Source organism: Amblyomma americanum, chromosome 2 (assembly GCF_052857255.1).
Source record: "Amblyomma americanum isolate KBUSLIRL-KWMA chromosome 2, ASM5285725v1, whole genome shotgun sequence".
Taxonomy (NCBI): domain Eukaryota; kingdom Metazoa; phylum Arthropoda; class Arachnida; order Ixodida; family Ixodidae; genus Amblyomma; species Amblyomma americanum.
In genome coordinates this window covers 36,807,888-36,831,547 of record NC_135498.1, presented here as the reverse complement: position 1 = coordinate 36,831,547, position 23,660 = coordinate 36,807,888, and the positions used below count along the sequence as shown (strand labels likewise).

The following is a 23,660-nucleotide window of genomic DNA, read 5'->3' as shown; positions in this document are numbered from 1 at the left end:
AACAAGCTGAAATGCTGTCGTCTGCAACTCGTGCGCGAAACAGCGGTCTTCCTATAACCCCTGCCTCGCAAATGAAGGCCACGGCAGATTTGGCCTCTAAGCCGAGCTTAGAAATGAATGTGCAGGGGCTCCCGTCGTCTAAAATATCAGCGACGCCATCTACAGGAAGCATCCAATCAAACCGACGAGCATCGCTGTCGGCACAGACGATGGCAAATGCTGCAACGCAACTCAACCAACAAGCAAGGACCACGCTGGCAGGAGAATTATTGTCCGCAGGTGCGAACACCAAACCAGCTGAAATGCTGTCCTCTGCAACTCGTGCGCGAAACAGCGATCTTCCTATAACCTCTGCCTCGCAAATGAAGGCCACGGCAGATTTGGCCTCCAAGCCGAGCTTAGAAATGAATATGCAGGGGCTCCAGTCGTCTAAAGTATCAGAGACGGCATCTACAGGAAGCATCCAATCAAACCGGCTAGCATCGCTGTCGGCACAGACGATGACAAATGCTGCAACGCAACTGAACCAACAAGCAAGGACCACGCTGACAGGAGAATTATTATCCGCAGGTGCGAACACCAAACCAGCTGAAATGCTGTCCTCTGGAACTCGTGCGCGAAACAGCGGTCTTCCTATAACCCCTGCCTCGCATATGAAGGCCACGGCAGATTTGGCCTCCAAGCCGAGCTTAGAAATGAATATGCAGGGGCTACCGTCGTCTAAAATATCAGCGACGGCATCTACAGGAAGCATCAAATCAAACCGGCTAGCATCGCTGCCGGCACAGACAATCACAAAAGCTGCAACGCACCTCACCAAGCAAGCAAGGACCACGTTTGCAAGAGTACAGTCCGTAAATGGGAACACCAAACCAGCCGCAATGCTGTCCTCTGTATCTCGTGCGCGAAACAACGGCCTTCCTAAAACCCCTGCCTCGCAAATGAAGGCCACGGCAGATTTGGCCTCCAAGCCGAGCTTAGAAATGAATGTGCAGGGGCTCCCGTCGTCTAAAATATCAGCGACGTCATCTACAGGAGGCATCCAATCAAACCGACAAGCATCGTTGTCAGCACAGGCGATGACAAAAGCTGCAACGCATGTCAGGAAGGAAGCAAGGACCACGTTTGCAAGAGAAGTACTGTCCGCAGGTGGGAACACCAAACCAGCCGCAATGCTGTCCCCTATACCTCGTGCGCGAAACACCGGTCTTCTGATAAGCCCTGCCTCGCAAATGAAGGCCACAGCAGCCTTCGCCTCCAAGCCGCGCTTAGAAATAAATATGCAGGGGCTCCCGTCGTCTAAAATATCAGCGACGGCATCTACAAGAAGCATCAAATCAAACCGGCTAGCATCGCTGGCTGCACAGACGATGGCAAATGCTGCAACGCAACTCAACCATCAAGCAAGGACTACGCTGGCAGGCGAAGTATCGTCCGCAGGTGCGAACACCAAACCAGCTGAAATGCTGTCCTCTGCAACTCGTGCGCGAAACAGCGGTCTTCCTATAACCCCTGCCTCGCAAATGAAGGCCACGGCCGATTTGGCCTCCAAGCCGGGCTTAGAAATGAATATGCAGGGGCTACCGTCGTCTAAAGTATCAGCGACGGCATCTACAGGAAGCATCCAATCAAACCGGCAAGCATCGTTGTCAGCACAGACGATAACAAAAGCTGCAACGCATCTCAAAAAAGAAGCAAGGACCATGCTTGCAGGAGGCGTACTGTCCGCAGCTGCAAATGCACAACCGGTCGCATTGCAGTCCAATGTGTCTAGTGCACAAAACGCCGCTCTTCCGATAAGCCCTGCTTCGCAAAAGAAGGCCACAGCAGCATTAGCCACTAAGCCGAGCTTATACATGAAAGTGCAGAGGCTCCCGTCGTCTACATTATCAGCTAGGGCCTCTACAGGAAGCATCCAACCAAACCGGCAAGCATCGTTGTCAGCACAGACGATAACAAAAGCTGGAACGCATCTCAAAAAAGAAGCAAGGACCATGCTTGCAGGAGGCGTACTGTCCGCAGCTTCAAATGCACAACCGGTCGCAATGCAGTCCAATGTGTCTAGTGCACAAAACGCCGCTCTTCCGTTAAGCACTGCTTCGGAAATGAAGGCCACAACAGCATTCGCCACTAAGCCGAGCTTATACATGAAAGTGCAGGGGCTCCCGTCGTCTACATTATCAGCTAGGGCCTCTACAGGAAGCATCCAAACAAACCGGCAAGCATCGTTGTCAGCACAGACGATAACAAAAGCTGCAACGCATCTCAAAAAAGAAGCAACGACCATGCTTGCAGGAGGCGTACTGTCCGCAGCTTCAGATGCACAACCGGTCGCAATGCAGTCCAATGTGTCTAGTGCACAAAACGCTGCTCTTCTGTTAAGCCCTGCTTCGCAAATGAAGGCCACAGCAGCATTCGCCACTAAGCCGAGCTTATACAGGAAAGTGCAGGGGCTCCCGTCGTCTACATTATCAGCTAGGGCCTCTACAGGAAGCATCCAATCAAACCGGCAAGCATCGTTGTCAGCACAGACGATAACAAAAGCTGCAACGCATCTCAAAAAAGAAGCAAGGACCATGCTTGCAGGAGGCGTACTGTACGCAGCTGCAAATGCACAACCGGTCGCAATGCAGTCCAATGTGTCTAGTGCACAAAACGCCGCTCTTCCGATAAGCCCTGCTTCGCAAAAGAAGGCCACAGCAGCATTAGCCACTAAGCCGAGCTTATACATGAAAGTGCAGAGGCTCCCGTCGTCTACATTATCAGCTAGGGCCTCTACAGGAAGCATCCAACCAAACCGGCAAGCATCGTTGTCAGCACAGACGATAACAAAAGCTGCAACGCATCTCAAAAAAGAAGCAAGGACCATGCTTGCAGGAGGCGTACTGTCCGCAACTGCAAATGCATCCAATGTGTCTCGTGCACGAAACGCCGTTCTTCCAAAAAGCCCTGCTTCGCAAATGAAGGGCACAGCACCATACGCCACTAAGCCGAGCTTAAAAATGAAAGCGCGAAGGGTGCCATCGTCTAAATTATCAGGGACGGCCTCTGCAGGAAGCACCGAATCAAACCGACTAGCATCACTGCCAGCACAGACGGCGGCAAATGGTGCAACGCATCTCCTGGGGGATGCATTTACCACGCTGAAGGCAATCGGAGAACGATTCGCTGCAAAACAAGTTGTAAGTGCCAACGCGTCAACGCTACGACGGAATCGTTCAGATTCTCCTCCGTTGGAAATTATGGCAAATGCTGGAACGGTGCTAGGAAACATAACAAACTCATCTGATGTTACCAAAATCTCCCGCGAAGGGGCCAGCTACGCAGTACCTATGCTACAACACTCACCTAGTTCTCCATCTTTGGCAGCTGTTGTGAATGTTGGACCGCATGTCTGGAAGGAAGGAGTGTCAGTACGTCCAGGCACAATTCCAGTTTCCATGGTTACGGCTGAACCAGCTACGAACCCATCTGTTGCATTTAGGCGGAGTGCCCAAGGAACTCGAAACGTGAAAAGTTCTTGGATGTCCCCTGAATGGGCTAAAAAATTGCCCACGCGCCGGTTACCCATTCCTGGCGAGCCATCTGTGGAGACAACCACAGGAGTCACGGTCGAAAATTCAGCGAATAGTCACGGGTACGGATCAGTTAAACTAACAACTGCTAACAAAAATAAAACCACTAGCGTCGTCCTTCCTACACACCCTAATGCAAAACATGACAAAGTGTCAACGCTATCAGAGAAATCCCAGGCTAGCGCAAGCACGGGGCACACGTCGGCAACTGATCTGTTAATGCTGTTCAAAGCAGGCGTAGGAAGGTTAACTGAATATACGGAACTTCTCGCTGAACACTTGGGAGAAAAGCTTTCAGGTACGCGGCCTCGAGCTAAACCAATTTCTGCACAGCCAGGACCTGTAACAGAATCTCTACCGTCAGCGAAACAGCCACGAGAACTTTCTTCGAAAATTAATTCGCTACACCACCTGAACACTTGGAACGTACAAGCAGGAATTGCATCACCCGTCGACAAACGCGGAGTAATTGGGCTTACTGGTGCGCGACAGCCCCAAAAGGCCGTCAACACTCCCTCAAGTATGCCTGCTGGGTCAGCGACACCTCTCCCTACCGCCACCAAAATTGCGACGGCAGCACTTCCAAGTGCAACCTCTCTGAGTCGGAATGACACTAGACTTGGCGGACGCCCAGCAGATCGGCGCGCAATTATCTCAAAGCAAACCGCGGTGCATAAAGTAGGCGCAAACAATCCCCGTAAGACCGAGAACAAGAACAAGATTTTTGTGCCTAAAGCTTCTTCAGCTGGGGTGGAAACTATGACGTCAAATACCATCAAAGTCTCCAACAATCATTATTTTCTGTGGGGTGAGATAAGCCCCAATACTGTGGATAACATCATTCCACAAAAAGGCGCTGATGGAAAGTTACTGCGAACAGTTCCTGTCCTCCCAAGTTCTTCAACAACGACCGCTGATGCTATATCCGCCGCGATAATGCGCAAGTTGTACGCTGAACGATCTGCAATAAGTTCACGATCTGGAATACCTGGGGAAGTTCATAACTCTTTGCTCCCAAAAAGAGCCGTTCCTTCTACTTCAATTTCTGACGGAACAAATCGTGAGAGCAACGGAGATGGCACGCTACTAATTCCGGGGCTTCGAACACTCGTGCGGCTGCAAAATACGACGACATCTACTACGAATATAGTGCGGGCACCAGATGGTCGCGTATTCAACATCACGGAAATAAGGTCGACAGGTGCGACTATTTCTACGTCGGGAGAGAAGAAAATAGTTGGAAGGTCTGAATCGAGCTCTGCACCACCTATGCGTAGAAACGACGAAGGGTTGAATGCACGTTCTGCCATTGAGCTGCCGAACTATGGAGGGACCATTCTAAACTCGGACAAAGGAACCGAAAGCACAGAAATTAAGCGTGGCATGACGAACGTTAACACTGTAAAGGCAGAAAGGAATGCCGTGGGGTACGGGACTGCAACACTGCTTGGTACAATGAATGGTTTGAGGAACGAAGTGGAAGGTGTGCTAAATCGCGGTGGCGAGGAAGGAGATAGTAATGCACCACTCTCTTCAGAGGAACCGAAAGGAAAAAGACCTTGCAGGATGGAGCCACCGGTAAGTGTTGAGGTGAAACAAGGGAGAGCAATAAGTTGATGGCATTGTTCAGTTCCCGTTTCACTTTCAAAATTACAAGGCAGCATTATGCTTCTTGCACTGAAGTCCTCAGACACAGAGCACGAAGTTTATCGGTGCAATTCGGACCCGAGGTCAACCTTAAAATCCAAAATTTCTCATATTTCTAGAAGTTATGAAAAACTACTCGTACGCATCTGTAAAATGAAACTTCGGGTGTGCCGTAAGAGTCAGACAACAGGGTCCAACGCTAAACCCTGGGCCTTGGAGACTTACGTCTCAGACTTCTCGCGGTTTGTTCCTGAAAGCATCCTAACGTGGAAAAGGGGTGGTCGTTCGGATTTTCTTATTTGTCTGACGTGAATCGCATTTTCTGAAAAGAGAAGCACGCATTCGTTGGAATCGCGTGCAGTACTGCTGAGTATGGCACCAGCTAACTTCAACACCGTTAATGAGTCATGCTTTCTGCACTCTTGACAGCGCGAAGAAGAAACTTGCTGCTGTAAGCGCAAAGAGTATGAGTTGGCCTGAGATGATTTTATAACTTAAAATCTCCTAAGGAGAGAAGCAGGCTTAAAGGCTTCGGAAAGCATTCTCGAATGGTAATAGTAAAATCGTGGCACAAGAGTAGATGCACGCATGAAATCAGGTCAAGGCGGAAAAAACTGTACTGCGATAGAATACAAGTATACAGCTGCAAATACGCCCTCAAAGGAAGCCCTTCAGTCAATGGGGTCGGCCTATATAATGTCAGAACGTCGCGGTCAACCGTCTTGCAAATGCCAGATACTGCGATGCTAAGTTGACATGTGCAAGGCTGCTGACCACGACGTCATGAAAATATAGGTAGAAGACATTGAATGAAGGGCTCCCTATGAGGGGGTTATTTGGGGCTGCGACCTTGAGTTGTAACCAAATGTAAGCGTATATCTCCTTTAAGGAACAAACTTAAGGAACAAACTTCTTAAGGAAAAAACTTCAAGGAAGATGCATGAACAAAATAAAAATTTATATAAACACGATAAAAAATGCCATTGGATTTATTGAAGGGAATTTAAATTTCGTGCCTGTACGCATTGCGTCACTTTGCGTCGTTTACGAATATGTTTTCGTTGACTGCGTCCATGCCACTCCTTACACAGCAGCTAATTTTTTTAAGCGTTTTAAGTAGCAAGTTTCGCACGATTTCAGAATACTCCGGGGTGATGAGAAAACTTTATTCTACCTGTTCTTCACTAACAAAACTCTCTCTCTCAATACTGAGCTTAAGAAGCCTACCATTTTGAGCATGAATGAATTCCAACTCCATCTATATATACATCTTGAATTACAGACGTCACCGGTGTTCAGCTGCAAGTTCAAGTGCGACAACCACACGGGCGCGGACAACTACGAGTTGGAAAAAGACGGAACACAGTGTTACTTACACAGGAGGGTGAGTTTTGCTGTACTCAAGCAAATGTGTATCACTACAGGAAATCGATATATCCTAACTACATCTTGCTACGCGCGATGAATGGGACAGGAGGTACGGTGCCTTTCTGGGCACCCCTGAAGTGTAGCACTCTCCATGACGGACAAGTAATGTTTGTCGGAAAACAGGGCCTACAAAGGGCCCTGCGCTGTTCATGTGCGTCTGCGAACTGAGAGAAGTAAAAGCGTTTATCAGTATTGCTGTTTACGCAGGCGCACAAGCACACACGCGCAAGCTCGCACTCATACACCCGAGCCCTCAAGTCGGTTTGACTCGCATCAACAGTGAAGCTTCAATGCAGCATGTCTTCCATGGAAAAGCGAGTGTGGCAGCGCGTGAGGATATAACACCAAGTTAAGCAGCACGGATAGCATTGTATATGGACAGTCAGGAAAACACCACACACTTATTGTTCTCAATCAAAAATTGATTCTCTTGCTTTTTATAGCTATGACGACTTTTTTCGGAATCAAAACACTGGTTTATCGGCGACAAATTTGAATTTAAAAACTTCCCGCCAGTCGATTCACATTCTTGACGTTATTACCAAAAAGGACGGACTCATGCATCTGCGGAATTATTCGGTGGTGGCGACATTTCTAGCACGTTTTTATGTTTTTTATTATTAGCTTATAAAAGGCCCGTTTTCACTCAGAGTGGTTTATTTGTGATTAGGACGCGGTGCCCTGTCGTTTCAGGAAAACTTCCATTTGTCATCAGTGTCCCTTTAGTCTAACACCGTCGTTGCATCGTATAGAATAGAAAGCTGGACGAGCAGGGTTGCCAGATCACTTCCACCGCAGGTAGTCAAATTAACCGCCGTAGTAGCCCAAATGTAGCCAATGTGAAGCAATATGAGATTAATTTTCCGCACGGATTTCTGCATATTAGTTTCTACCACATATGAACTCCATATCCACACATGGACTCCACAGATGCTATGTCCCACGACGACAACCCTCTAGCATTCATAAGCGTTCTGAACCATAAAAGCTTTCAAATTTAGATTTTGTTGCAGCCGCGTTCAAATTGTTTAACCTCCCGTAGTCTGTATTTTATTTTACATGCATTTCTATTTCTATTTCATTAGAGAGCACATTGTAATAATGATTTCTACTTTTTTTACACATGTTCAGGAAAAAACGTACCGAAAAACAACCACATTGTCAAAAAGAAAAGTTTAACAGCTCGGACAAAATTTATAAAATTTGGCTATTAATAGCCCAATACTGCAACCCTGTAAATCCAGCTGGGGGCTTTTCATGATGTTTTTGTAGGCGCAAAGATGTAGGCGCAAGCGCCTATCCTGTGTCTTCTTTCTACGCATTTGCAAAGGAAACTTTATATGCGGTTTTCAGACCACTACACGTGGCTTTTACTTAGTTCGAAAGTTACTTTTTCTTGAAACATTCTACGGTCACTTCATTTAGTGTGATGCACTCACTGCATGCAACTAAACCGTTATGTAATGACTTCATGTTACGAAAAACAATAAGCAGTCTTTAATAAGTATAGTCAGTCACTAGTGTTCCGAGTATACAAAGCAGTTTTAAATAACAAGGTAAAGTGTTTTAACCAAATCTACCCAACTATACTTAAGCATAACGCTGCTCTGTGAACAGCGAAAAAGTACCACAGAAAAACAACTCCCTTCACAAATATTAACGCGATAGCGTTAGTGGCTCCGCGTCGCAGAAAACCCGGCGTTGCTGTTGCCGTCGTCCTAGACGTCGGCTTCGGCGTCATTAGCCGTAAGCGAAAAACTCACAAAAATATCCCCAGGAAAGCAACCTAGTTGGCACTGTGCCACCTATCTCACGTGACCTTGTGACTTCATCGCAACCACCCTACAGACATGTGGCAGTTAAGTTAAGGACTCGTGTCGAGGGGTTGCTCACGATCCGCAACTTGGGTCTCACGAGACCCACTGCTGCCGGCGTCTGCCATCGCAGAGCATTGGCGCATCGTTAACCGGTGCACCACTGCACTGCGCTATGTGAAGTGCCAGGGCATGAACGTCAAATAGAAAAGGTCCAGTTCCGCATATGTTGGCGTTTGTCCATTGGCATCATACCCTTAAAATGAAGCTTAAGTGTCCTCTCTCGTTCTTTACTGTACTGCTGAAAGAAGGAAAAACCTTAACAGACTAAAAAAGGAAGCATTCTGTCTTTCTCCTTTTTCCAGGTAAGGAGTTTGATCGGGGTCTGCGTGCGTGGACAGTGCCAACAGAGCATAAATAAATAAATGTATTCATCTAACCTTGAACAGTTTTGCAAACATCATTTCTGTGACATGAAATTCATTCCTATGCCAACAGTGCACTGGAACGCTTTGCACTCCCCCGCCTCAGTGCTTACGCGACGGTGCGCGCTTGTCTACTTCCTCTTGCATAAAAATCTCGCTCACTCAATAAGCTCTAGATGCAATGCTACTATCTCAGACACTTTAAAGGTAAAAAGGCATCATAATTAACATAAAAATTTCGCTTCTCAAGCACTGTTTTATGTGAACTAATCTGAGCTTATAATCGTCGTGGAAGCCTCCCAAGTCTGCAATAACCTCTCTGCAGGTCATGAGGCAAATGCGGTGCACCCCGCATTTGCGCGCGAGAGAGTGCCGTTTGCATATTTCTGGTTGCAGTTGAAGAGTAGGTCGTTCTCGTAGGTCTTTATACCGGGAATTCATTCGTCAGAGGCATAGAGATCTCTCGAGGAAATTCAAGTGTTCTTTCGTTTCGCGCGCTGCGCGGTTCTCAACCCCTTGACTGTCATCAGGCGCATTGTAGATATTCGCACCCTTCTTCTGTCCAGCAGTTGTTGTTGTTGTTGTTGTTGTTGTTGTTGTTGTTGTTGTTTTTTTTGTTTTTGTTTTTGTTTTTGTTTTTGTTGTTGTTTTTGTTGTTGTTGTTGTTGTTGTTGTTGTTGTTGTTGTTGTTGTTGTTGTTGTTGTTGTTGTTGTTGCTGTTGTTGTTGTTGTTGTTGTTGTTGTTGTTGTTGTTGTTGTTGTTGTTGTTGTTGTTGTTGTTGTTGTTGTTGTTGTTGTTGTTGTTGTTGTTGTTGTTGTTGTTGTTGTTGTTGTTGTTGTTGTTGTTGTTGTTGTTGTTGTTGTTGTTGTTGTTGTTGTTGTTGTTGTTGTTGACCTCACACAGTTAAAACCTTCTTTCTTCTCGCTTCCTCTTCCCCACACCCTTCATTCTGTAAATAAAGCAGCTTTCTCTGACCGCGGCAGAGTGCACCATCGCGTTGTTATTTAAATTCGCAGACATGACCGCCGAATCTTTTTTTAGTGCGCAGAAAGCGACATTCTCGTTTCGATCGATGTTTTCGCCGCACTTAAAATGCGTCCCTCGGCACTGCAAAAGTGCACGCGGGCGAAAAAAAGCGGAAGAACAGAAGCTCGTCTTGTGACGAGCTTCTTCAGCGACGTGTCAGTCGCCAAAAGCTGTCCATCAGCTGTAGCTCGATCGGTGGCTTGTTCTCGACACCGGGTCTTCCTCCGCTACAAGGAATCACTCCTGTATTTTCGAACACAATAGCAAACTCCATATTCTTTTCTCCTGTTTTTTTTATTAGTCGCTTGAAACAAGAAAAACTTCAACTAGAGCATGATCTTCCCCCAGGTAGCAGAAGCATTTGCTGGTCAATAAAGTCGCAGCAAAAGCCCGCGAAATATCAATCTGTCAAGGACAAGACAACCTTCAAAAAACAAACACAAAAGAGCAGTCGCAGCGTCGGATAAAGGTCAAGTGTATTGTGCGGAAGCGAAAAAAATTGCATATGTGCATATCGACACCAGGCTCTCTTTGTGCGTGGGACTTCCATGAGCCACCGCCACTGCGAGAGCTGCTTCCGACAATGCAGCCTTGTCTGTAGAGCACATTTTAGCGCACCTTTGTTACATACATTTGTTTCTCTGGGGGAACCAGCAGTGCGCAAATAGCTCCAGGCTACAAAACAGCGTTTGCCAGTGGCTCAAAACAAGAAAAACCAAGCAAGGATCAAGAATTTTTGATGAAGTAATTGCCGTCTATTTCTACTTAAAGAATTTAAGGGGTTCCCTGAGCGAAATATGAGACCATTGAGCCCCGCCGCGATGGCTCAGTGGTTAGGGCGCTCGACTACTGATCCGGAGTTCCCGGGTTCGAACCCGACCACGGCGGCTGCGTTTTTGTGGAGGAACAACGCTAAGGCGCCCGTGTGCTGTGCGATGTCAGTGCACGTTAAAGATCCCCAGGTGGTCGAAATTATTCCGGAGCCCTCCACTACGACACCTCTCTCTTCATTTCTTCTTTCACTCCCTCCTTTATCCCTTCCCTTACGGCGCGTTTCAGGTGTCCAACGATATATGAGACAGATACTGCGCCATTTCCTTTCCCCCCAAAACCAATTATTATTATTATTATTTCGCTAGTTGCATTGGCTTGCGCCGTTCACGGCGTGTTGTTTCTGTTTAGAGGCAGATTTATTTCATTATGACACATGATCATTGCGAAGGTAGGAAAGAGAAAAGCTGTTTTTTTTTTAAGTGGAAATAATTCTGTTTGCCGTAGTTGCAGCTTTTTAAATATTTTCAGGTCGCGGTGACAACAACAGCTTGGTGAAGCAGTAGGCAAGAATCTAGGAAGATGAACACATGGGCAACAAACTATTTTTTTTAGGAACTTGAGACCTCAAAACAAAGAAAATAAACAGTTGCAGTATTAGCACACGAATCCGGCCATGGATTCAGGATGCTTGACATTTTTCTGCTGCGTTTCACTTAAACATGACTCGAAGAATTCGAGCGAAAATGATCTGATCGTTGGTTGCGCAACACGTAGATTTACTAGCTTCTTTCTGATTTTCCGTCGGCAATTGAGTCGTAGCATTGTAGGGTGTTGTGTGCCGCGTTTATATTCGCAATCCTTGTCATGTACCCTTTTATGCGTGGAATTGTACCACATCTTATGTACCCACTCCTGCTATAGTCTCTAGAATGGGGCTGCAGTATTTTGAAATAAATAAAAATAAATACATAAAGGGCCGATGATGGGAGGGCCAACAACGTCGTCAATAAAATTCTTGTACGCGTGGTAAAAGTGTCGCTAAATAGCGAAGTCTTTACGCCCCCTGCCCGCCACCCCTCTCTTGGGAGGATGAAGGCATGGCGTGAAAATGTGGACTTCATTGACGGAGCGACTGAACGCGAGATCATTGTCACCTTAATAGCAATAGAAACACAACACATAGCTTCATTTTCGGAGCGAGAAGCTGTTACAGCGAGCCCAACCGCGATGGGCCTCATGCACATGCGGACAGCTGTTGTTGTTCCCCTCACAAAATGGCACATACCCACAAGGGGGATTGGCCATAACCAGGCGGTGACCATCTAAATTGCAGATTGCATATGGCAAGCGTGCGATGACCTAACAAAAATTGTGTAGTTCTGTTTCCGTAGCAGAGGAGGCTGCCGGAGGTTAGGGCGCCATAACAAACTGAAAATTAGGTAAGGGAATCAGTCCTCGCGGCCGCTTCGTCATCTTTTCAACTCAGCGAAAAGGTCGCACGGGTATAGTGCAGTATAGTCTTGTCTGTATCTCGTCCCGTCCTTTGCGCTAAAAATATGCCTGTAAAATCCGAACACCAACTAGCCCAACAACTCACCCTGTTGAAGTATAGTGCAGCGCCATGCCATGGCAGACGAGGAACCGTCGGATCAGCAGCACTGAGCATTCCGTATTTGGCGTGCTCGTGATCGCGAGAATACACGCTTGCAACTGCAAAACCCAGCCGTACGTGAAGCGGCAGGCTTCGCGGTCGAAACAAACTTCGGCGCCACATCGACGCAGCATAAGCTCCGGGGTACCACAAGCGTAATAGGGGAGCATACGGACTAGCTGCTTTAGAAGCGCATACGGAATAGAATTTCGAAAACGCGGTTACCCTCGGCGCTGTGGCCGGACAAATTTTGGCTACGTCGCGCCAAAATACACGCGCTTTCGAGAAGCTTGCAGGCAAAGAAACCTGTCCAGTGCACGTAACTCCTCGAAATAGTCAAAATTTGTTGGGCCACAGCGCCGAGGGTAACCGCGTTTTCAAAATTATAAAAAAGAGGTATCGATACTACTTACGGTGGGCTGTACGCCTCTCAATAATTAATGAGCCTAAGGATAGTAGTTAAAAAGCTAACTATTCAATATTAGTTAGCCAGCCTGCTGGTTAGCACGTCATAGCTCTGCTATGATGCTCTACATCGCTGAAAGTGCTGTGCCGAAAAAGCACTCTTCTAACTTAAAAGTACTATTTTTAAAAATTGTGGAAAGTCTTAGGTGAAACGCCCTGTATAGTCACAACAGCAAAACAATGGATAATCTCGTCAGGCATCTGGTAGCTGTTTATGTAACCATACGCTTTACCTCCTCCTTTGCTTTTGTGTGTGTCTTCACACAAGCGCTTTCTTCAGCGAGGACAAGCCATAAAAGAGTGGTATAAGAAGACGGTTCTTTACGCCGATGACGCCTGCAACATCGCTAATACAAGCTATACTGGTATGCCAACAACGAGAGTAAATTATGTGCTAGTGCCGCCATCCAACTTGTGCCTGTAGTGCTCCTGAAAACAAGGTTTGGAGCCTGTCAGACTAGACATTTCAATTGTTTTTTTTCAATTCCATTTATTTTCCAGAAAATTCTGGCGGCTGCCTGGACTAAAAGCTTTAGGTATACAGCTTGACGAGGCCCAGGCAGCCTTTACAAGGCATAGAAGCAGACTTTGTTGAGAACATTTACATACACACACAAAAAAAACGAACACATAGTCAGGTTACAGTTTTCACAAAAAACAGGACAGCCAGAAAGCACAAAATCATTAAATTACAATAGGGAAATACAGAAAACATATTTGCATAAGATACAAGGGAGCAGCTGTACTTGGGCGCGAATTATACGTCAGGAATTATTTTTGAAGAAATAATTCCCGCAATGCTTTCTTAGTAGGGTTATTTATGTCTTTATATCTATTTAAAATTATTGGAAGATTGTGCTGTAGTGCATGGAACTTATAGTCAGTGCGAAAATGGGGAACTAACCAAGTGTCTGTGTACCGAGTATTAACTGTGTGATCGTTCTGTTTCAGTAGCGCAGTGCCTTCTATCATAGGCCTAAAGGATGACGACAGATGAAATGAAAGCAATATTCGGAATTCATACATACTTTGAATTTTTAACACACTGAATGTTTCAAAAGCTTGCCGTGTGTGGCTTAGGTAATCAAGATTGGCAATGTGACGTATAGCTTTCTTTTGCAGAAGGTAAATTTTTTCTAGGTTGGTCTTAGTTGTTGTCAACCAGACTAATGAGCAATAGCTTATTTGCGAGACAAATAATGCATTATATATATTTGTAGCTTTATTTTACCAGGAAGGAACGCGCGGCAACGAGCAATTGCACCTGTTACCAACGAGAGGTTTTTTATTATCTTCTCAACATGCGAATTCCATGTAAGGTGTGAAGGAAATGTTACACCTAGTATGGTGTGTTCGTGAACAATTGCAATTTCTTCACCATCACAAATGATCTTTTTTTTCTAGACGAAAATTTTTGTTTCTTGCACAAAATAACATAACTTTCGTTTTTGCAGGATTAATTTTTAGTAGATTAATATCAGACCATTCACGAAGCCGATTAAGAAGTTGATTACACTTGGTGACTAGTTCATTCACATCAGGACCAGAGAACAAAATCGTGCAGTCATCAGCGTAAATAATGAATTTTAAACCTTGGTAAATGTTCACAATACTGTTTAAATAGACATTAAATAGCAGAGGGCTTAGTACACTTCCCTGAGGTACGCCTCTGATTATAGGTAGTAGAGATGATTGGTGGTTTCGAATATATACACTGTTGCCTGTCAGCTAAGTACGATTTTATTAAAAATAAAGGGTTGCCACGAATCCCATAGACTGAGAGCTTATGAGTTAGGATACCATGATGAAGGGAATCAAAAGCCTTACTAAAGTCTATAAAGAGGCCAAGGGTTATTAGTTTCATTTGTATATATTGCAGCACGTGTTCCTTTAACCCCAATAAGGCTAGCTCAGTTGAACGTCCTTTTCTGAAGCCGAATTGTGCATCAGAAATGAGATGATTCTTCTCAAAGAATTGGTTAAAAGGATAGTGCAATATCCTTTCGAAACCTTTAGCAAACATAGGTATTATTGATATTTGGACGATAATTTTTTGGTAAGTTTTTATCGCCTCCTTTATATATAACTGACACTTTAGACTTCTTCATTGCAGCGGGAAATTCTCCCGATTCAATAGATAGGTTGAAAATATATGTAAGTGGAGCAGTTATGTACTCTAAAATATACTTAATGGGTTTAATTTGGATATTATCAATATCAAGCGCTTTACTATTGTTCAGGGACATAAACGTTCTGTATACTTCTGCCTGATCTGTTGGCTGAAGAAATACACTTTCAGCCAGTGAGTGTCCAATATCTTTGCTAGTTATGTAACTGCTAGCGTGTGCAGAAGATCCGATGAAATGTTTATTGAAAAAGTCGGCAAGAGCAGGACCGGTAACTGGGTGGTTTCTATAAATCATTTGATCAGGGAGTGCATCTTTTTTATCTCTTCCTAGTGCACTATTTATTACTCTCCACGCTGCAGCTGGTTGGTGTCTATAGATGTTTACAAAAAGTTTTTCATAGTAAGCAACCTTTGCTCGTCGGAGTTCAGCATTTAATTTATTTCTGGCAGTTTTGAATTTTTTTAGCGAATCAGGACTTTGCATTTTCAGAAATGTATGAAAAAGAGCATTTTTCTGCTTTATAGCTTTAAGGCTTCCTCCTCTTGAAGTGCCAAAACATTTTCTTTTTTACTAGTTGTTGAACCCCGACGATTTACAAAGGAGTTTAAAATAAACTATCACATAAAAAATGACACTTGCAAGAAAAAAAAGGGAGAAAGGAATGAATAAAAACATTATGCTACGGGTCAGCTTCTGCTGATTGGTGCATTATAAAGTGTATAATAATAAGAAGCTATAATAAATCGCTGCAGATGTGACTTAATTTCGCTGCCTGTGTCCTATAGGCTAAATTTCACTGCAGCAGCAATCTTCGGCAGGAAAGTGCCACTTCGGGTGGAATGCCAGTGTTTGTATTGATTTTATTTACACAATTTCAGTGTATTAAATGTACATGTTGTACCGTTCCTGAGCAAAGCACGGATGTAAGGGTTCTGTCAAGAAGAGCATATCTGCCTTTTGGCCCATCACCCGAGGCCGCTTTCGTGTCTAAATAAAAAATTCAAAAACAAAGATAACGATCAAGTCTGCACTTCGGGAATGGCATACAACGTCGCCGTGCACATGCACGCCTTATGCCGGATCTGTGCTCACACAGACATTCAAGAGAACTAAACCCAAATTTTGTTCTCAGTGAGAATCGATTCCGTGACTCTTTCTGGCCATATTGGTATGTGTGTGGCGACAAAAGGCGCATTTATTCTACAAAATCTTAACTTGGAATTTCAACTTTAATTTGGAAATTTAACTTGGATTCGAACTCCTGTCGTCGAAACCGAAGGGGACTCCGAGATCAACACCGTGGAGTGGATAGTGGTGTAGGCTGGCATCCGTGACCCGGGGTCCTGTCTAGGTGTCACCGCAGTGTACTGCAGAAACGGTGAATGTTGGAAACACCTGTATTCATTTCCTATTGTTTTTTACAGCTTATTTACAAGTTCTGTTTTCGGTGAGAGTAAACTCTCTTTGGGATTAGAGTACTCTACTCTACCGATGCAGGCGACTTACATTTATCGTGATTCCAAGGTATCGTTTTACGAAGCACGATGATAAAATCTCCTGTGCGCAAGTACAGTGTGCTGCGATCGTCGGTTCCTGCTTGACGCGTGACGTCAGCAGCCATCGGCAGCTGCGACTGCGATAGCGATTCTACGGTCATGTGACGTGAGTGTATAAAAGCGGAGTACGATAATAAAGGGGGCTTCTTTCGTCGCTTGGGAACACGGTGTCTGGACTGCTTCCTCGGACAGCGCACAGGCGCGCGTTCGGCAAGGCCCCCGGCCTAGCACGACATACAGACGGCGACTTTAGAGGCATCTTTATTTTCTAATGCGTATACTTCCTTGTCTTCGGTCTCGGCGCCGTCGTCGTCTGGACTTTGAGTCACGCTATCAAAATCATTCGGCTCACTTTCGGGTAGCTCCTGCGGCAGCTGCTGCGTTGGCGGAGGTCCAGAAGCCTCCGACGTTTCCTCCGTTGGATATGACGGTTCCTCCGGCGGTTCACTCGCTGGAGCTCTGACAGTGACTTCCTCGGTGGGCGCCTACGGCTGCTCCGATGACGGAGGTCGAGAATCCTGCGACGGTTCCTCCGTACTTGCACCCGTTGGAACTATCACGGTGACTTCCTCAGGTCCTGCGACCTCGGGTGGCGGCGCTTCAGGCGCGGGCGTTGGAACTTCGCCGATTGGCTCTCCGCCGGTGCCGTTACCGTACCTTTGTACGGATATGCGAGCGTGACAAAGTCCGCCAAAGCACACGCCCGTTTCTATTCTTCCAAACTGCAAGCATGCATACACGCACAGAGCACGTATTAGACAAGTGATGCTAGGCAGCGGTACTAGATTCGCACCATTACTTTGAAAACATCGTGTCAAACTGTACATTCTGTCGTGGAAAAAGCCTCCAGGAAACCCAAGAAGCAATATAGGCGCACACCCTTAGAAAAATTTCTTTACACAATCTATAGACCTTCCATGGACTTCTGTCTACAAAGTCTATAGACTCTCTGTAGACAAACCCCAGAGAAAAGTCTGTAGGCAATACAAATCAAATGGACAGTCTATAGAGATTATAGATTTATGGCCATAAACGTTTAGTAGACTTGTCTATGAACAGTCTGTAGACTATGAATAGACAAAAATAAATATCTATAGGAGGCCGATAGAGTCTGTAAGAAGACTATAGATTGTCCATAGACTATTTTGATAACGGTATCTAGGCGCACAGGCTCTATATGGGCGACTGATCGCCTCGTTTCACTATCATATACCTCGTTTATCTCGTTTCATTAGATTACCTCGTTTAATTATTTTAGGTCCCTTTCTGTTCGTACTGTACATAAATGACTTAATTTCTGTTCACATTTGATTTCAGTAAATATCATTCAATTTGCCATTTGTCTGACAAGGCTTACCACAGGTAAGGATGTGAATGAAGTAATGAAATGTGGAAATGAATTTCTGAAACACTTGCTAAATTGGTTCCAAGCTCATTGTTTAAAAGTCGCCACAACTAAAACGAAAGACATAACCTTCCATGCTGAAAATAAACAACTTCAACATGACGAAGAGTCTTTACTTCGTGTAAGCAAAATTGAAGTCGTCTCTACCATAAAATGTCTAGTTATTATTTTCTCTGAGACTTTAAGCTGGGGTGCACAGATTGACAATGTACATAACGAAATGAACAAAGTAAATGGCATCATATGCCTTAATAGGTTGCATCTTCCAACTAAACTTAAACTTCTAATATACGGTGGCTTTCTGCTTCCATCGCTCATTTATTGTTTTATTATTTGGGATGCTACCACCAAACAAGACATCGAAAAAATAGTCCTCGCGCAAAAGCGGGCATTAAGGCTGATATCTAACGTGCCATGAAACTGTCACACGGATAATCTTTTTGTGAATTTTGGTGTTATGAAGTCAGCGCCGCTGAACGCGTTCCAGCTATCATCCACGTATAAAAAAGGAGTATCATCTAATAACACTGTTTTTATCTAAATGCTCAATGTGATCAGTTATATTCCTTACTTCAATGTACAGCAGCATTATTCATGATCAATATCACTTTGCCGCACTTATTATCATGCTCAGTTAGTATCCTGCAAATTAACAATACTCCTTAATGCCGTAGGATACGAAAACGTCATACTCGAAAACACCTCCAGAAAATACCTAATTTAACAACTTTATTTTCTTCAACAGTCTTATCAACTGTGATTTCATGACATGCATTGCTTGTTGAATTGGCTCCCCGTATTGAATTTTGTGTGTATGCCTTGCTCTTGTGTTCTCGTGCTGTGTTTTCTGCCTGAACTGTGGGCACAATAGGACTCCAAGCTGCATATTGCAGCTTTTTCTGTTGTGTCTCCTCTCAAAATCTATGTTTCTGGTGAAATAAATGGTTTTCTTTTTTTATTATTTTAGAGCAAATGAGTCCGACTATCACATCCGCAAATGTGATCGGAATTTATAGCATTATAACATAGCGATCGTCTTTCGTTATCGGTAAAGCCTGCCGGAGACGTTTTTGCCCGATAATACCTCATTCCCTTCTTTTCTGACGCTCGCTGCTAGCGCTGGCGCCTGTTTTGTGATTTTCTTTAGTCATTCACTAATTATTGAACGCGCGTGCGGCTCGGCGAGCCATTCCCTTGCTTTTATACCTGATATTGGCTACCTTGTTCGCAACTGCTCTATACATGAACTTCAGTTATAAATCTACTAGTTATCGCGACACACATATTCGTAGACTATTCCCACGTTTTATAAAATTCAAGGTTTATTACTGGCTGGCTAATGTACCTATAATAGCCAATAAAGAGCCATTTATCCGCTAAACACTCGCCAGCAGCTTCGTGAATCGAGCGTCTGTTTTGAGCCAACATGTTGAGACATTTGCTCAGCAACTCTCAGTGTTTTCCTGGGCGTGATATCGTGAATGAATTGAAGCGATGTGTATTGCGTTTGCGCGCACAAATAATTGTGAGTGATCGAGTAAAGTGCGATGTTTCCAAACGCTCTGGTACTTACTGTCGGTTTAGCGATACCACTATTTGTAGCTAGCCTAAGATGCTTGTATGAAAGAATTATCCTATTGGAGTGCGTATTAATGAGCGATTTTAATTTGGCAAATTCCCGCAGTTGTGCATTAGAAGGCATAAGTGAAAGTGCGAGATCGAAGCCTGTTATTGAAAGCTATAGCTGCAATTTTGAGAAGAAAAATAAATATGGAAATAAATGAGTTAGAAAGCCATGAAGTGTTCATTTTGTCCGCAACACTTTTTTTTCTTCAGTTCTCGGATATAGCATTTCGATCACTAATTTTGTCGTCTTTTCTTTGAACAGTATTAAAACGACAACAATGCCTCACTGAGCACTGAAGGTCACGTAACCGCAGCAATAAAGCAGCAGGAAAGCAGTAGGAATTGTTTAGAGGAGAGACGGTAAGCTCTGCGAAATAACCTGAAAAATTAGGCACTGAATCATTAGCAGCCACCTTGCTGGAGGCCAGTGTGGGGAAGGTTCTTAGGCGTACTGTGGCACTGTATTATTTCGACTAGAGTATGCTGAAACCTTGTCGAGGTCAACCATAAACTAACCTCTTGTGACTCGTTGTAAGACCAATGTAGCTACTCAGCCTTGCCTACCTCGCTTGAAAATATCTAGCAGAATAAGAGTCTTATGTGTCAAAAAGGTGCACATGCACATGGTCTTCGCGGGATCACAATTATTTCTATTCAGCCATATTCTTTCCTCATCGTCCGCAGCACCTGCTGGCTGATCCCAGTGATCAAACATATGAGGGTGCCTCAGCCAATAACGAATGACAAAAAGAAATAGAATTGGAATGGAATGGCTATAATACACCAGTCTTAGTAATGCTGAAAGTTGCTGGATTCGGTCTCCTAACATTTTTTCGTTACTGTTCAGGGCTTAGCTACAATAGCCTAATTAGTTACAGTAAAATATCCCCCCCCCCCTCCGAATGCAGAAACACCCTGTGTCCCGATTGGACTGCTTACATCACAGTCAAGGCCATCTTTGTATCTGCCTTCGCTGTATTGGCCGTTCTCTTTCATGCACCAAAAATTGCAGTGCCTGTCTTCGGGCTGAAAGAAAAAAAATCGAAAACATAAGACAGAAAGGTCCAGTTATTCGCTTTCTGCGACCATTTGAATGCCCAAGAATGATATTTTGGCCAGGCTGTTTTTTTTTTCTTGATTCGTTATGCAGCACAGTCACGGAGATAGTGCATGCCTATCAGAGCAACTGATGTATTCAGTGGGACAGGAGAACTGGCTCGGTTAAAGTCTCGTTTTTTTTTTCGAAGAGAAGTGCAGTTTCCATCGTCTCCCCACAGCCCTACGTGAAATGGAACTGACCACATTGTTTCCGCTTCAGCCTTCTCACTTACTTTTTGTTATCCGAGCAGAATTGGCTTGTGTCGCAATGTGTATAGTTTTTTTTTATTTTTTCTCCTCCAACTTTTTCATCATCATCAGCAGCCTGACTACGCCAACTGCAGGGTCCCCATGTCTCTGTCCTTTACAAACTGCCGCCACTGTATCCCCGCAAACATTTTAATCTCATCCGCCCACCTATCCTTCTGCCGCCCCCTGCTACGCTAGCTCTCTCTTGGAATCCACTATCTTGCTGTTAGGAATCAGCAGCTATCTTGCTTTGGTATCACATGCCCTGCCCAAGCCCATTCCTTCCTCTTGATTTTGACAAGGATGTAATTAACCCGAGTTTGTTCTCTCACCCACTCTGCTCACGTCCGGTCTCTTAACGTTACACCCATCATTTTTCTTTCCGTAGCTCGCTGCGTTGTCCTTAATTCAAGCTGAACCCTTTTCGTTAGCCCCCCTGTTTCTGCGTTTCTCAAAGAAAATGCTGTTCCGATCTTGGCAAGTAGCGGCCCATATTTTTCTACTTCTATTCTCAAATCACACGCCGTGCACCGTAAACGGTGTACTGTTAGAACCAAGCGTGAGTAAATGTCGCATCGATATTCAAGCCGCTGTGCAGAATGGTGAGTTCAAACTTCGTTGCCAAAAAAAAAAAAACAGAACCATGTCGCTTTTGATGCAAACGCTATCGTGTTGCTAGAAAATATAGTCGCTATATAGCGACTATATTTTGAAATTGATTGACCGATTTGATTGAAATTTTCTAGCAACTATATAGTTGCTAGAAAATTTCAATCAAATCGGTTGATTTTCTGTAGGCTATGAATGAGGATCACTAATTCCTCTCTTTCCCGCCTCTGTAACCTTCCTGGATTGCGTGGCAAGCGTCGGTTGAACTAAACGACCAGCTGGCCTTAGTGCTCCAAGAATCCGTGAAGATAGACGCGAAATAAATTCAGTGCTGCGCAACCTCGCGACCCAGTTGCCCGGTATTGATACCAACTAATGTCACATGATTGTCCTGTCACGCCTAGGGCCATATCCACCGGCTTTTGAAAAATTCGTCTCCTGCACAGTGCCGCAATCAGTTGTTGCGTTATCTGCACATGCGTGTTCCAGAAACTTCTGCGCCACGCAGTAAACATTTAGTATTAGGCGCAAGTAAACATGTCCACAGTTACGTATTTATAAAGCAAAGCTTTTGCAGGCATAATCTGAAGTATTCCTACGAGAAGAGTTGTTTCGTCAGGAAAAAGGTTGCAGCGTGCATATTCTGCACTAACTGGGGCGTGGATGAATATATTGGTGAAGGCGAAGCTTCCTTTGCAATAGAGTAAGGACAGCAGAAGAAACCACTTCCAAGCACGGAGAAAAATGCTCGTGCGGAAGGCTACGATTATTGCAATGCTTCGTTCTGAAAACGCCTGAAGAAGTTCGGGACGTGCACACTCACTCCTCAGGCTCACATGAGAAGGATCAAAAACCCATCGCACTCAACTGACCGGTTACAAAAAGCGTGCCGAGCCATGAGAATATAAAACAATATTTTCCACTAGCTTTGCACCATGCGTCCACAACGTGCCTATGTATACTGCTTAAAGGGACAATGAGGCAAACTTTTTTCAAATATTCTTTGCAGTAAAAATTGGTTCTCTGGCTTTGCGTGGCTATGTCTACAATTGTCCGGCAGCAGAACACGCATTCATCGCCGATAAAATTGGTTCCAAAAATCTTCGTGCCGTTCGATTCAAAATCGTGACGTCGTCACCGAGAAGGTCGTGTTGTCGCCGTCTTGAAGTGAATGGTGATGCAGCGTAGCCTCGGGGATCCGCGAAAAAAATCGGTATCGGAGGATTCATTTTAGTGGCGGAAGAGGCCGGTGATGGCGCCACCTGTATTTCGCTTTTTTTTTTTCATTTCCTAACCCTTTTTTAATGCCGGTCCTCTTGTCACTTGAACGCTTTACCCTATTTATACAGACCAGCTTATATTTATATTCATTTTATCCCTAAGTAATTCTTCATGACCCACCGGAGTCTAAGCTCGTTCTTGTTCCTTTCTAATTTAAGAATTTGAAACTGAAATCAACGCAGTTTGAGGAGCTTCCTTATGAAAAGCAGCTCAGAAAAACCTATAAGATGCCGCCCAAACAACGGTGTTTAGATTAGCCGTGGTGTCCGATATTTTGTTTTATGTTTTCTGGTACTACGAGTAAAAATGGGGACCTGTCCTGACGAATTTCTAATTTTAACCCGCGGGACTGACTGGTAATAAGCAGCTAAACATGCATCACTGCTTTTTGCTCGTTGAAGAATAGACAGCAGAAAAGAGAGCCTTACAGGTCTTTCTTGTTCAGGACAACATCCCAATGGATGACGTGGAAGCGGAGGCAGGACATAGGAGGAGACACTGGTGACCCCTGGAAAAGGAAATCATTTACCCTCCCCTAGAATACTGTTGACAAGCACGGACCTGCTTTAGCGCGTTCTATTGTGACCAAGACTCTCTGTCACGAGGTGGTTGTCGCGGGTTAGTTGGTGTCAAGAGCAAAAGATTGTCTGCTGCGAGAAAATCTCGGCCATAAAATTCTGCTTCCAGTTTGTTTAGTCGCCTAGCACTGTAAGGCCCTTTCTCACCAATTTTGCCGACGTTTGTCAGATAGCTTGCTTGACCTTGAATCAACCTAGGTGGGCCAATTAGGTCAAGTGAGTTTGTGACGTCATCACCATATGCCCACTGGATTTTGAATAAAAACAGCGAATAAAAAAACAATAAATGAAACCTCATGTGTTCCTAGATGTCTGTGCACCAC

General features: G+C 44.7%; 2 long non-coding RNA genes across 2 annotated transcripts; one reads left to right on the top strand and one right to left on the bottom strand.

Annotated features, from left to right (window-relative positions):
* The first annotated feature begins 2,327 nt into the window (after positions 1-2,327).
* LOC144118482 (uncharacterized) lies at positions 2,328-8,898 on the top strand. Its single transcript, XR_013312037.1, has 3 exons — positions 2,328-5,153; positions 6,505-6,606; positions 8,830-8,898. It is a non-coding gene; the product is annotated as an uncharacterized LOC144118482 (long non-coding RNA).
* A 7,902-nt stretch (positions 8,899-16,800) lies between these two features.
* Positions 16,801-23,314, bottom strand: LOC144118480 (uncharacterized). The gene is made up of 3 exons (XR_013312036.1): positions 23,188-23,314; positions 20,462-20,548; positions 16,801-17,213 (listed from the first exon to the last, which is right to left on the bottom strand). It is a non-coding gene; the product is annotated as an uncharacterized LOC144118480 (long non-coding RNA).
* Positions 23,315-23,660: the final 346 nt, after the last annotated feature.